Source organism: Salmo salar, chromosome ssa11, assembly GCF_905237065.1.
Source record: "Salmo salar chromosome ssa11, Ssal_v3.1, whole genome shotgun sequence".
Classification (NCBI taxonomy): Eukaryota; Metazoa; Chordata; class Actinopteri; order Salmoniformes; family Salmonidae; genus Salmo; species Salmo salar.
This window is the reverse complement of record NC_059452.1, coordinates 68,309,649-68,323,184: the sequence shown is the minus strand read 5'-3', so window position 1 is coordinate 68,323,184 and position 13,536 is coordinate 68,309,649. Positions and strand designations below refer to the sequence as shown.

General features: G+C 42.9%; 1 protein-coding gene across 1 annotated transcript in view; it reads left to right on the top strand.

The window, feature by feature from the left end:
* Nucleotides 1–13,536, top strand: part of LOC106562972 (laminin subunit gamma-3) — a 259,791-nt gene that overhangs the window by 157,231 nt on the left and 89,024 nt on the right. The gene's annotated exons all lie outside the window — the stretch shown is intronic.

Below are 13,536 nucleotides of genomic sequence, written 5' to 3'. Positions count from 1 at the left end.
AGATATAGCTAGCTATATGCTCTCTTGGGTAAATAAATTAAACTAGCTCCAGTAGGCTAATCTTTTTGAGTATGAACTGTATTACTTTACTGTATTGTATTATACTGTATTATATGAACTGGAATTACGCACATTGTTCAAACCATGATAAAGCAGAAGAGAACATTTGATTCTGGTGCAGCACATGCGGACTACAAATTTACAAGTAAAGACTTGCGAATTTGATTTTAATAGGGCTAATTTGTGTTATTAGTAGGGTGACACATATATAACTTTCATAATATTTCCCCTAATGTTATTGGCTTACCTCCTCTTTCTCGCTCTATTGTTGCTTTATTCCTTCCTCGCTTTCAACAGTTAAATGAAATATGTTTTGTTGTCCTTAATAATAATATAGGACTAGAATTAGATGGAGAAGGCTTTCACTTCACAAAGATTCACTGTTCCCCACAAGGACATGTGGGGAACAGAGGGTTAAATACACAACATATAATTGATGGGATTGAAACCAGGTGTGTGGGAAGACAAGACAAAACAAATGGAAAATGAAAAGTGGATCGGCGATGGCTAGAAGACCGGTGACGTCGACCGCCGAACGTCGCCCGAACATGGAGAGGGACCGACTTCGGAGGAAGTCGTGACAGTACTCCCCCCCCCTTGACACTCGGCGCCAGCAGCGCGCCAACACCGGCCTCGGGGACGACCCGGAGGGCGAGGCGCAGGGTGGTCCGGACGAAGACGGTGGAACTCCTGCAGCATTGAAGGGTCCAACACGTCCTCGACCGGAACCCAGCACCTCTCCTCTGGACCGTACCCCTCCCACACCACGAGATACTGAAGGCCCCTCGCCCGGTGCCTCGAATCCAGTATGGAGCGAACGGAGTATGCCGGGGCCCCCCCCGATATCCAGAGGGGGTGGAGGAACCTCCCGCACCTCAGACTCCTGGAGCAGACCAGCCACCACCGGCCTGAGGAGAGACACATGGAACGAGGAGTTACGGTAATCGGGTGGAAGTTGTAATCTATAACAAACCTCGTTCAATCGCCTCAGGACTTTAAATGGCCCCACAAACCCCGGACCCAGCTTCCGGCAGGGCAGGCAAAGGGGCAGGTTTCAGGTCGAGAGCCAGACCCGGTTCGCACCGGGGCCTGATCGCCACCGCAGATCAGGCCCCTGCGTTCTCCTTTTGGCGCGTCACTGCCTGCTTAAGGTGAACACGGACAGCCTCCCATGTCTCCTCTACGCGCCTGGAGACCTGGTCTGGACTCTCCACCGTAGTAGCACCAACGGAAACCCCTAAACACCTCCCCGAGCACTCTCGCGACCACCCCGTGAGAGCCCTCTGTGGCCAAGAAACAGTGGGGTTATGACAAGCTAACCAGGGTAGGCCTAGCACCACGGGAAACGCAGGAGAGTCAGTAAGGAAGAGACTAATTCTCTCCTTGTGACCCCCCTGCGTCACCATGCCCAGAGGAGCAGTGACCTCCCTAATCAACCCTGACCCTAATGGTCGACTATCTAATGCGTGAACGGGGAAGGGCACAGCCACAGGAACAATGAGGATCCCTAAACTATGGGCGAACGCTCTATCAATAAAATTCCCAGCTGCGCCTGAATCGACGAGCGCCTTATGCTGGGAATGCGGGGAATACTCAGGGAAAGTGACATACACAAACATATGTGCAACAGAGGGCTCTGGGTGAGAATGGTGCCGGCTCACCTGGGGTGACGCCAGAGCGCCCTGCCTGCTACCTCATTACCTAGAGGAACCAACCTGGCACCGACCGGCAGTGTGACCTCTGCGGCCACAGTTGGTGCATGAGCTGGAACCCCCTCCGGTCTCCCTGCGCACCGCCCCTCCCAGCTCCATGGGTATCGGAGAGGGGGTGCGTGGGGATGGAACTAACAGACCCCGATCTGAACATCCGCAGGTAGCCAGCAGGTTGTCCAGCCGGATGGATAGGTCCACCAGCTGGTCGAACGTGAGGGGGGTGTCTCTGCAGGCCAACTCCCGACGGACGTCCTCGCGCAGACTGCAACAATAATGGTCGATCAGTGCCCTGTCAGGGAAAATGTATGGAGTAGAAAGTACATTATTTTATTTCGGAATGTAGTGAAGTAAAAGTAAAAGTCGACAAAAATATCAATAATAAACTAATGTACAGATACCACAAAAAAACTACTTAAGGAGTACTTTAAAGTATTTTTACTGAAATACTTTACACCACTGCCCATTTGCCTTCACACTAGTACATTAGGATAGTTAATATACTGTTACACACGCACTTATCACATAGTATTCCATACAGTTGAAGTCGGAAGATTACATACACCTTAGCCAAATGCTTTTAACCTCAGTTTTTCACAATTCCTGACATTTAATCCTAGTAAAAATTCCCTGTCTTAGGTCAGTTAGGATCACCACTTTATTTTAAGAATGTGAAATGTCAGAATAATATTAGAGAGAATGATTTATTTCAGCTTTTATTTCTTTCATCACATTCCCAGTGGGTCAGAAGTTTATATACACTCAATTAGTATTTAGTAGCATTGCCTTTAAATTGTTTAAAAGTATTTGGCTAAGGTGTATGTAAACTTCCGACTTCAACTGTATCAACTATATCATGTTATTTCAAGTTATCCCTTTGGAGCACATGCAAAAGCTATTTGGAGTTGTTGAATGGGAGTGATTAATGTATGACAATTGAATTTGAACAAACTGAATGATGAGGATGAAGAAGAAGAGACTGATTGAATTTAGAACAATAGTTTAAGAATTGCTCTTCCTCTGTCAGAAGAAGAAGGTGTAACTGGACAGTAGCTTATTACTACACTGTAAGGTTTTTATTCTAAGATAAATGAAAATGGTCTGTTATATTCCATTATATTCTTAAAATATATGTGCTGACTGATTATACGCAAGTGATATCTGCAAAATTAACAAGTTGATGGCAATGCCACGAAATCTTCGCTAATAAGCATATTTCACATATTTTAAAGACCTGAGCTATTTAATGTAGGTGTTTAATTTATTACATTTACTTGTGGAATGTTACCAAATAGATAACAACAATAGAAAGAATAATCCGGTGGCATTACCAATAAATTGGAATACAAAAGAAGCCATCCACCCTTGATGGGCTATCAGCAGGACAATAGACTCTTGCCGAGTTTAGGGACTTTAAATGTATTAATGGATGTTTGTGAGGCATGTCACTTCACCCATCTCTTTGCATAGCCCACCACATGCACTGTTATCCAACCACATCTGGATGGATACAAAATGAATTACTATGTGAATAAATATCTCTGAATGATAGAATTATTGGAATAATTTAGGCTAATGCAATTGAAGGCAATAAAGTGTTGCTTACTGAAACACCCAAAGCCATCCAATTGTTCTGATTGGATTTGAAGCAATAGCCTACCTGCTTGTGGTCAAGTATTTTAGCACCGTTTCGCAGTGCTTTTTGACAGGCATGGGGACTGGTCTTGATAAATCAATCAGATTTTTATTTTCACTGAATCGCCAATTGGTTAGCCTAATTTACAACAAATTATAATCAATCCCATATAGTATGTTCTAACAAGAAAAGCTTCTAAAGTCTAGTAGAGCCAATATTAAAAAGTCTAATAAATTCCTGAATTCAATCACTGAACTGACATGTTGCGGTTTATTCATTGTTTAATAATTCAAGGCTCCCTTTGTTATTTTGTTTTATAGCTAAAATGCTTTACTGTATTTCAATCAAATCAAATCACATTGTATTGGTCACATACACATATTTAGCAGATGTTATTGCGGATGTAGCAAAATGCTTTTGTTCCTAGCTCCGACAGTGCAGTAGTGTCTAACAATTCGCAACGATACACACAAATCTAAAAGTAAAATAATGGAATTAAGAAATATATAAATATTAGGACGAGCAATGTCGGAGTGGCATTGACTAAAATACAGTGGAATAGAACAGAGTATATAGATTGAAATAAGTAAAGCAGTATTTATTCCATTATTAAAGTCACAATGATTCCATGTCTATGTATATAGGGTAGCAGCCTTTAATGTGCAGGAATGAGTAACCGAGTGGTAGCCGGTTAGTGATGGCTATTTAACAGTCTGATGGCCTTGAGATAGAATCAGTTTTTCAGTCTCTCGGTCCCAGCTTTGATGCACCTGTACTGACCTCGCCGTTGCTCGGGTGGTTGATGTCTTTGATTATCTTTTTGGTCTTCCTGTGACATCGGGGGCTGTAAGTATCCTAGAGGGCAGGCATTATGCCCCCAATGATGCCTGGGCAGACCGCACCACCCTCTGGAGAGACCTGTGGTTGCGCGCGGTGTAGTTGCCGTACCAGGCGATGACACAGCCTTACAGGAGGATCTCAATTGTGCATCCGTAAAAGGTTGTGAGTTTCTTAGGGGCCAAGCCGAATTTCTTGAGCCTCCTAAGGACAGAAAAGCGTTTCACCTTCTCCACTGCTTCTCCAAGCTTTTCACCTTCTCCAGGGTCCTCGCCTCCTAATTGTAGGCTGTCTCGCCATTGTTGGTAATCAGGCCTACTACTGTTGTGTCGTCTGCAAACTTGAGATGATTGAGTTGGAGACGTGCATGGCCACGCAGTCATGGGTGAACAGGGAGTACAGGACAGGGCTCAGTATGCACCCTTGTGGGCCCCCTGTGTTGAGGATCAGTGAAGTGGAGGTGATGTTTCCTATCTTCACCAGTAGGATGGCCCATCAGGAAGTCCAGGACCCAGTTGCACAGGGCGGGGTTCAGACCCAGGGACCCAAGCTTAATGATGAGCTTGGAGGGTACTATGGTGTTGTAGGCTGTGCTGTAGTCAGAACAGCATTCTTACATAGCTATTCTTCTTGTTCAGATAGGATAGGGCAGTGTGCAGTGCGATGGTGATTGTATCGTCTGTGGATCTATAGGGGCGTAAGCAAATTGAAGTGGGTCTAGGGTGTCAGGTAAGGTAGGGTTGATATGATCCTTAACTAGCCTGTCAAAGCGCTTTATGATGCTACGTGGTGATACGCATTTAGTTCAGATACCTTTGCTTTCTTGGATACAGGAGCAATGGTGGACATCTTGAAGCAAGTGGGGACAGCAGACTGGGATAGGGAGAGAATGAATATGTCCGTAAACACTCCAGCCAGCTGGTCTGTGCATGCTCTGAGGACTCGGCTAGGGATTCTGTCTGGGCCGACAGCCTTGCGAAGGTTAACACTCCTAAATGTCTTACTCACATCAGCCATGGAGAACGAGAGCCCACAGTCCTTGGGAGTGGGCCGCGTCCTTGGCACTGTGTTATCCTCAAAGCGGGCAAATAAGGTTTTTAGCTTGCACGGGAGCAAGACGTCAGTGTCTGCGACGTGGCTAGTTTTCCCTTTGTAATATGTGATTCTCTGTAAACACTACTACATACGTCTTGTGTCTGAGCTGTTGAATTGCGATTCCACTTTGTCTCTGTACTGAGGTTTTTGCCTGTTTGATTGCCTTACAGAGGGAATAACTACACTGTTTGTATTCCCCTTGCCATGGTTAAATGTGGTGGTTCGGCTTTCAGTTTTGCACGAATGCTGCCATGTATCCACGGTTTCTGGTTTGGGTTGGTTTTAACCTCTTACATCTAGACGTTCCGCTAGCGGAACACCTGCTCCAATATCCAATGATAGGCGTGGCGCGAATTACAAATTCCTCAAAAATACAAAAACTTCAATTTTTCAAACATATGACTATTTCACAGCATTTTAAAGACAAGACTCTCCTTTATCTAACCACACTGTCCGATTTCAAAAAGGCTTTACAGCGAAAACAAAACATTAGATTATGTCAGCAGAGTACCAAGCCAGAAATAATCAGACACCCATTTTTCAAGCTAGCATATAATGTCACAAAAACCCAGAAGACAGCTAAATGCAGCACTAACCTTTGATGATCTTCATCAGATGACACACCTAGGACATTATGTTATACAATACATGCATGTTTTGTTCAATCAAGTTCATATTTATATCAAAAAACAGCTTTTTACATTAGCATGTGACGTTCAGAACTAGCATACCCCCCGCAAACTTCCGGAGGAATTTGCTAACAATTTACTAAATTACTCACGATAAACGTTCACAAAAAGCATAACAATTATTTTAATAATTATAGATACAGAACTCCTCTATGCACTCGATATGTCCGATTTTAAAATAGCTTTTTGGTGAAAGCACATTTTGCAATATTCTAAGTACATAGCCCAGCCATCACGGGCTAGCTATTTAGACACCCGGCAAGTTTAGCACTCACCATATCAGATTTACTATTATAAAAGTTTGATTACCTTTTGTTGTCTTCGTCAGAATGCACTCCCAGGACTGCCACTTCAATAACAAATGTTGGTTTGGTCCAAAATAATCCATCGTTATATCCGAATAGCAGCGTTTTGTTCGTGCGTCCCAGAAACTATCCGAAATGGTAAATAAGGGTCGCGCGCATGGCGCAATTCGTGACAAAAAAAATTCTAAATATTCCATTACCGTACCTCGAAGCATGTCAACCGCTGTTTAAAATCCATTTTTATGCCATTTTCTCGTAGAAAAGCGATAATATTCCGACCGGGAATCTCCTTTTCGGCAAACAGAGGGAAAAAAATCACAAAGACGGGGGCGGCCAGGTCACGCGCCTAAGCCCACAGTCCCTTGATCGGCCACTTGAGAAAGGCGATAATGTGTTTCAGCCTGGGGCTGGGATGACGACATTCTGTTTTTTCCCGGGCTCTGAGCGCCCATGGACGACGTAGGAAGTGTCACGTTAGAGCAGAGATCCTTTGTAAAAGATAGAGATGGCAAAGAAGTTCCAGAAATGGTCAGACAGGCCACTTCCTGTAAAGGAATCTCTCAGGTTTTGACCTGCCATTTGAGTTCTGTTATACTCACAGACACCATTCAAACAGTTTTAGAAACTTTAGGGTGTTTTCTATCAATATATAATAAGTATATGCATATTCTAGTTACTGGGTAGGATTAGTAACCAGATTAAATCGGGTACGTTTTTTATCCAGCCGTGAAAATACTGCCCCCTAGCCATAAGAGGTTAATAGTCACAGTGGGAACAATATCCCGTATACGCTTCTTGATGAACTCAGACACGGTGTCCGTGTACAGTGGCAAGAAAAAGTATGTGAACCCTTTGGAATTACCTGGATTTCGGCATAAACTTTTCCAAAAAATGATAGACATACACAATGTGCTTAAAACCTGTTCAGGACAGACGTTCCGCTAGCGGAACCCCATTCCACCAGTGGGACCCCTCGTCAACAGCCAATGGAATAGCAGGGTGTGAAATACAAAACAACAAAGATCTCATAATTCAAATTTCTCAAACAATCAACTATTTTTCACCATTTTAAAGATAAACTTCTCGTTAATCCAACCACATTGTCCGATTTCAAAAAGGCTTTAAGGCGAAAGCATAGTATTAGATTATGTTAGGACATCACCTTGACAAGAAAAACCACACAGCCATTTTCCAAGCAAGGAGAGGCGTCACAAAACCCAGAAATAGGGCTAAAATGAATCACTAACCTTTGACGATCTTCATCAGATGACACTCCCAGCACTCAATGTTACACAATACATGTATGTTTTGTTCGATAAAGTTCATATTTATATCCAAAAACCCCATTTTACATTGGTGCGTGATGTTCAGAAAAGGTTTTGCCTCCAAAACTGCCGGTGAATGAGCACATCAATTTACCAAAATACTCATCATAAACGTTGATAAAATTTACAACAGTTATTGAAAGAATTATAGATACACTTCTCCTTAACGCACGTCTGTGTCAGATTTCAAAACAGCTTTACGGCGAAAGCACATTGTTCAATATACTGAGTACAGAGCTCAGCCATCAAAGCAAGCTATACAGTTACCCGCCAAGTTCTGGAGTCAACAAAACTCAGAAATAGTATTATAAATCTTCACTTACCTTTGCTGATCTTCATCGGAATGCACTCCCAGGACTCCCACTTCCACAAGAAATGTTTGTTTTGTTCAATAAACTCCATTTTTATGTCCAAATACCCCCGTTTAGTTCGCGCATTCAGATCACTATTCCAAAGGCATAATGCGTGAGTGCAAAACCCTAGACGAAAAGTCAAAAAGTTCCATTACCATTCGTAGAAACATGTCAAATGATGTTTACAATCAAGCCTTAGGGTCTTTTTATCATAAATCTTCGATAATATTCCAAACGGACAATAGCTTATTCATTACAGAGGAAAAAGAAGGAACGGTGCGCCTGCGTGACCGCACAGTAAACAACTCATTGGCCTCAGGCAGTCCACTTGTTGAGTCAGCTCTTATTCTCTCCCCAGTCACAGTAGAAGCATGAAACAAGGTTCTAAAGACTGTTGACATCTAGTGGAAGCCTTAGGAAGTGCAAAATGACCCCACAGACACTGTAGTTTGGATAGGCAATCACTTGAAAAACTACAAACCTCAGATTTCCCACTTCCTGGTTGGATTTTTCTCAGGTTTTTGCCTGCCATATGAGTTCTGTTATACTCACAGACATCATTCAAACAGTTTTAGAAACATCAGAGTGTATTCTATCGAAATGTACTAATAATATGCAAATATTTGACTCTGGGCCCGAGTAGCAGGCAGTTTACTCTGGGCACGCTTTTCATCCGAACGTGAAAATACTGCCCCCTGTCCCAAACAGGTTTAAACTAATAACACACAAATTATTGTATTTTTCTTGTCTATATTGACTACATCACTTAAATATTCATAGTGTAGGTTGGAAAGATTATGTGAACCCCTAGGCTAATGACTTCTCCAAAAGCGAATTGGAGTCAGGAGTTTACTAACCTGGAGTCAAATCAATGAGATGAGATTGGAGATTTTGGTTAGAGCTGCCCTGCCCCATAAAAAACACTCACAAAATGTGAGTTTGCTATTCACAAGAAGCATTGCCTGATGTGAACCGTGCCATGAGCAAAAGAGATCTCAGAAGACCTAAGATTAAGAATTATTGCCTTGCATGAAGCTGGAAAGACAAATTGTCTATAAATGGAGAAAGTTCAGCACTGTTGTTACTCTCCATAGGAGTGGCCATCCTGCAAAGATGACTGCAAGAGCACAGCCCAGAATGCTCAATGAGGTTAAGAAGAATCCTAGAGTATCAGCTAAAGACTTACATAAATCTCTGGAAGATGCTATCATCTCTGTTGACAAGTTTACAATACGTAAAACCCTAAACAAGAATGGTGTTCATGGGAGGACACAATGGAAGAAGCCACTGCTGTTAAAAAAAACATTGCTGCACATCTAAAGTTCGCAAAAGAGCAACTGGATGTTCTACAGCGCTACTGGCAAAATATTCTGTGGACAGATGAAAATAAAGTTGTGTTGTTTGGAAGGAACACACAACACTATGTGTGGAAAAAAAAAGGAACAGAACACCAACATCAAAACCTTATCCAAACTGAAAACTATGGTGGAGGGAGCATCATTGTTTGGGGCTGCTTAGCTGCCTTAGGGCCTGGACAGCTTGCTATCATCAATGTAAAAATGTTTTCCCAAGTTTATCAAGACATTTTGCAGGAGAATGTAAGGCTATCTGTCCGCCAATTGAAGCTCAACAGAAGTTAGGTGATGCAACAGGACAACAACCCAAAAGACAGAAGTAAATCAACCACAGAATGCCTTGAACAGAAGAAAATACACCTTCTGGAGTGGCCCAGTCAGTCCTGACATCAACCCGATTGAGATGCTATGGTGTGTTCAATAAAGACATGAGAAATGATAATTGTTTGTGTGTTATTAGTTTAAGCAGACTGTGCTTATCTATTGTTGTGACTTAGATGAAGATCAGATACAATTTTATGACCAACTTATGCAGAAGTCCAGATAATTCTAATTCTAATTCTAAAATTCACGTACTTTTTCTTCCCACTGTTATTCTCAGAGGCTACCCGGAACATATCCCAGTCCATGTGATCAAAATAATGTTGAAGCATGTATTCTGATTAGTCAGACCTGTGTTGAATAGACCTTAGCATGGGTACTTCCAGTTTGAGTTCATGCCAATAGGAAGGGAGGAGCAAAATAGAGTTGTGAACTGATTTACCAAAGGGAGGGCCTTGTAGGCATCCCGGGAGAGGGAGTAGCAGTGGTCTAGTGTTTTTCCAGCACATGTACTACAGTCAATGTATTGATAGAACTTTCCTCAAATTTGCTTTGTTAAAATCCCCAGTTTCAATAAATGTGTCCTTAAGATATGTGGTTTGCATAGTCCAGTGTAGTTCCTTGAGGGCCGTCAGGGTATCGGCTAGAGAGGGAACATACAGGGCTGTGACTATAACCGAAGAAATATCTCTAGGGAGGTTATACGGTCGGCATTTGATTGTGAACTATTCTAGGTTGGGTGAATAAAAGGACTTGAGTTTCTGCAAGTTATCACAATCACACCATGAGTAGTTAATCATGAAACATACACCCCCGCTTTTCTTCTTCCTGGAGAGTTCTTTATTCCTGTCTGCTCGATGTACTGACAACCCAGCTGGCTGTATGGATGGGGACAGTATATCCGGACAGAGCCATGATTCCGTGAAACAGAGTATGTTATAGTCCCTGATTTATCTCTGGAAGGAGATACTCACCCTGAGCTCATCTACTTTATTGTCCAGGGACTGAACATTAGCTAGTAATATATTCAGAAGCGGTGGATAGTGTACACGCCTCCTGAGTCGGACTAGAAGTCCACTCCGAATACTTACTCTCCTCCGGCGGCGTCTTGGAGCAGCCTCTGGGATAAGTTCAATTGCCCTGGGGGGTACGAACAAAGGATCCAATTCTGGAAAGTTGTATTTCTGGTTGTAATGCTGGTGAGGTTCCGCCGCTCTGATATCCTAAAGTTATTTTGGATAACACGTTCTGGGCTAATAATGTAAGAAATGACATTGCTTAGGAGCTGGAAGCAGAGCAGCCATGTCTGTCGGCGCCATCTTCTTCAAGACAAAGACAAAGAGGCCTCCCGAGTGGCGCAGCGGTCTAAGGCACTGCATCGCAGTGCTGGAGGTGTCACTACAGATCTTGGTTCGATCCCAGGCTATGTCACAACAGGCCGTGATTGGGAGTCTCATAGGGAGGATCACAATTGGCCCAGCATCGTCTGTGTTAGGGGAGGGTTTGGCCTGGGGGGCTTTACTTGACTTATCGTGCTCTTGTGGCGAGCCGGACCTCTGTCGTCAATTGAACGGTGTTTCTTCTGACACATTGGTGTGGCGGGCGGATGTTAAGAAGCGCAGTTTAGCGGGTCATGTTTTGGAGGATGCATGACTCGACCTTCGCCTCCCAAGACCGTTGGGGAGTTGCAGCAATGAGACAAGATTGAAATTGTGGAGGTAAAATACAAAAAAGATATTAATAATTAAAATGAAGACATGGATGAGTTGTATGCTGTGTCATGACATGCACAAATTAATGAATGATTGATTGATATACTGTACAATGAAGTAGGCCTTTATGCCAATAATGAAGTTACGCTTAAACAGCTACAGGACTGTTAGGCCTACAGCTCCTGAGTGGCGCAGCTGTCTAAGGCACTGCATCTCAGTGCTTGAGGTGTCACTACAGACACCCTGGTTTGAATCCAGGCTGTATCACAACCGGCTGTGATTGGGTCCCATAGGGCGGCGCACAACTGGCCCAGCTTTGTCCTGGTTTGGCCAGTGTATGCTGTCATTGTAATTAAGAATTTGTTCTTAACTGACTTGCTGAGTTAAATGAAGGTTCAGTAACAAAATATATATATATATTAATGTCATTTCAATAACTTAGCTTCTCAAAGAGGCCCTCTGGTAGTAAAACTAGCATTATTGGCAACAATTGCTGTCAGTAAAATACTATGAGGTCATGCACTCCAACATGCCATACCATTCTGCAGTATGACACAACTTTTAAAGAAAGAACCACTGTACCTTTCATATTAAGTAATTGTCTTTCGCAATGCTCACAATACTTTCCATATGATTCTCTAATAATTTCTTTAAATACATTTGACCATAACTTAATACAAATGCGCTTAATGGTTAATCACAAGTATATCTTTGTCGATGAAGCGGGCTTCAACTTTGCCAAAACTCGGCTCTGTAGGCAGAACCTCATCAGCCAACCGTGCAGGTGCCTAGACAACGTGGGGGAAACATTTCCATGTGCGCAGCTATCTCTGAAGATGGTGTGGTAAGCCATTACTTGTATTCTACAATGCTGCACACCTCATTGTGTTTTTCAATGAAATTGAGCTGGCATGTCAAGGGGAAGGGGTCACCCATGTCAATTTGTGTTGCAAGCGAGGACAGATCATTTTTACGCGCCCCATGCTTCAGCACTCAGCGGTCCCGTTCTGTGAGCTTGTGTGGCCTACCACTTCGCAGCTGAGCCATTATTGTTCCTAGATGTTCCCAGTTCACAATAACAGCACTTACAGTTGACCGGGGCACCTCTACCAAGGCAGATATTTGACGAACTGACTTGTAAAGGTGGCATCCTATGACAGTGCCACGTTGAAAGTCACTGAGCTTTTCACGAAGGCCATTCTACTGTCAGTGTTTGTCTATGGAGATTGCATTGCTGTGTGCTCAATTGTATACACCTGTCAGCAACGGGTGTGGCTGAATTAGCCAAATACACTAATTTGAAGGGGTGTCCACATACTTTTGTATATATAGTGTATCTTGCATTGTTTGCTATTGGATTAAGTGGTAGTTAAAACGACGACATTGAAAAGATATCATCATGTTGTGTTTTGGTGATTAAACCTCATTACATTTCACAATAAACTTATATTTTGAATCAATGATTGTGTGGTGAGAGATGTTTACAATCCAAATGAATGCACAATGACAGGTTTTGAATTAAAGACTGGCTGTGTTACAAGTGTGACCAGTTTGGTGTTTTTTACAAAGAGTTATGAAAATGTACCACATAAAATTTACTTGTGAAAATATTACCAAAGCGAGAAAAAAAAAATGTAATGATCACTAAAAGAGCAAGTCTTTGAGTCATTATGGTTCCACATAGAATGATCACCCTTCCCAAGGAAGCCTTTTTTTAGGGTGTGCAGCCAATGCCAGTTAAATATGTATTTCTGTCCTCATATTTTTTCTTCTATCACTCACTGATTGCTCTCCAGCGAGAGAGAAGGGTGACCCTTTCCTTTTCTCTCTCTCTCCCTCCCTCCATCTGCCTACCTTCATTAACTGACAGAACTTTCCTCCTTATTTCACTCACTCTTTGGCCTTTTATCTCTCTCTGTTTTTATGCTAACATGAGACAGGTAAAGGGTCACCTTAAATTCTCCCATATCTCTCTCTCTTTCTCTCTCCAATTGTCCTAGCCAGAGTTAGTACCCGTCCTGCCCTGTATCTGTTTATCTCCATCTCTACTTCTTTCCCTCCCTCTGTCTCCATCTTAGACAGAGATCCGACCTACTTAGGAGAAGTTCCCAGAGCCTTGAGAGAGAGAGAGAGGCGTGT